General features: G+C 40.5%; 1 non-coding gene across 1 annotated transcript; it reads right to left on the bottom strand.

Annotated features, from left to right (window-relative positions):
• Positions 1-1,376: 1,376 nt before the first annotated feature.
• On the bottom strand, positions 1,377-1,483 carry LOC116273919. Its single transcript, XR_004182422.1, has one exon. It is a non-coding gene; the product is annotated as a U6 spliceosomal RNA (small nuclear RNA).
• Between the last annotated feature and the right edge of the window lie 822 nt (positions 1,484-2,305).

Here is a 2,305-nt window from a genome sequence, read left to right on the forward strand (position 1 = left end):
TAGACATGAGGAATATTTCCTGCCCCAATGCAAAACCAAAGACCACTTAGGACCATTTAGCATCACTAGGATTCTTGGCTTTGGTTCCTAATAAATATGCTAAATATACCACTAATTATTTCTGGGTTTGCCTTTCCAATCCACCAAAGTCAAATTCTCTAAGCTGGACTACTCACAGACATCCTCCTATACACTTCACTGTTTTCACTACACAGAGGAGAAGGACAGGTAACTTCAGGTATGCATCCCTGAAAATGTTCTCCCTACTGTCCTTCCCAAGGGATTCCAAGTGATACTTGACAGCAGTGCCCCGATAAGTAGAGTTCACTGACCCTGGATGCCCCACCCCTGGCAGGCCACTGTTTCTGAAATTGCACAGGTTTCTGTAGGCAGAGTATAATATAAGCAACAGAGCCCCCCTATAATCCTGTCATCCAGAACCACCTTGTAGAGTACAACTCCTAGTAAAAAGTCCCTTTGGTATTTGACTTACTGTAGGTACCTTTAAATGAGGTCCAGACTACCTGGCCATGAAGAATTCTGGTTTATCTTGTAGCAAGGGTGCATCTGCTTGTGCTTAAAAATACACAGAATGAATCTCAGCCATGAAAAAACAGGTGAACTTGCTCTATTCTACTTTTTGAGCATCTGTTTGTATCAACAGGTAGAAGAGGCCATTTTAAAATGCAGGTTCAGTAAAATGCTGAGAAGCCAACAGACATCTCAAGACAAACTTAAAAGTGTTTTCTCAGCTTTTGCCTATTAGTAACCCAATCTTCTGAGCCTAGAATGTCCATGGAAGAGAGGGCCAGTGAATCAAAATTCTCTCATCCCTTCTGTAAGTTCTGCTATTTAAAACAATGCAAATCAACATTATTCACAACAGCTAAAACTTGGGAGCAGTCCAAATGCTCACTGATGGCTGGCTGGCTGGCTGGATGGATGGATATGCAAAATGTGGTCCATTCACACAATGAAATGTTATTCAGCCTTAAAAAGGAAGAAAATTCTGACAGATGTCACAACATGGATGAACCTTGAGAACATAATCTGCGGTGAAATAATTGAACCCTTTACCATTAAGTAATGCTCATCTTTGTCTTTTTTTAATCTTTGTTGGTTTAAAATCTATCTTGCCTGAAATTGGAACAGCAACTCCTGCTGTGTTGTGTTTTCAAATTGCTTGGTAGATTTTTCTCCGTCTCTTTACTGTGAGCTTATGGGTGTCATTGCATAAGAGATGGTTTCTTGAAAACAGCATACCATTCAGCCTTGCTTCTTTATCCAGCTTGCCACTCTGTGCCCTTTAATTTGGGCATGTAGCCCATTTACATTCAAGATTAATATTGATATGTGCAGAATTGACCCTGTCTCAGTAAAAATACGAATGCTTCATGAATTTTCGTGTCATCCTTGCACAGGAACCATGTTAATCTTCTCAATATTGTTCCAGTTTTAGTACATGTGCTGCCAAAGTGAGCATGAAATATGAATATTTTGCCTTTCAGAATTGCCCTGTGAGTCTTCCCTGTGAAAGACAATGTTCTGTTTTAACTCCAAACTGGTTGGTTTTCTATCCTCCTGAGAGAGTTCTGATGATGATTTGATCACCATTTCTCTTACCCATACCAATAAGTCTATTGGAAACAGTAGAGGAAGGCTTCATCTCCCACAGCTTCCTCATACAACATTTGTCAATACTTCTTTCCCACACCCATGCTTATAGCTATATCTCTGATGCTCTGTGGAGCCAATGGTGACCTTGCAGAACCAGAAAAATTGGCCAAATTGCCTCAAGACACTTTGTCCAAGAACAAGAATTAGACTCAGCTCTTCAGAATGAAGTAGGAATTAGAGCAGATGGTGGGGAGACCCTGTGAGGGACATTGTCAATCAGTATCTCCTGATTAATAGAGGTCCCACATCGGGGATTCTTGAAATTATAAACAACACTTTCTTTTCAAGAATCTATATCCACTCTTGGGATGGTACTTTTATGCCATCATTAACTTTAGTCCCTCCTGAAACTATGGTACAGCTGCCACTTTCTCATATGAAGCCAAAATTCTGCTGTGGGCAGGATAAATATGCCATTTCCACTTGACAAGAGAGGCTTGTTGAGTACACCTTGTCTGTTGAGTACACCTTGTCTTTTTAGTCATGGACTCTGTATTAGTCCATTTTCTCACTGCTATAAAGAATACCTGAGACTGGGTAATGTATAAAGGAAATAGGTTTAATTGACCCACAGTCATGGCTGGGGAGGCCTCAGAAAACGTATAATCATGGCAAAAGGCAAAGGGGA

Source organism: Papio anubis, chromosome 2 (genome assembly GCF_008728515.1).
Source record: "Papio anubis isolate 15944 chromosome 2, Panubis1.0, whole genome shotgun sequence".
Lineage (NCBI taxonomy): Eukaryota > Metazoa > Chordata > Mammalia > Primates > Cercopithecidae > Papio > Papio anubis.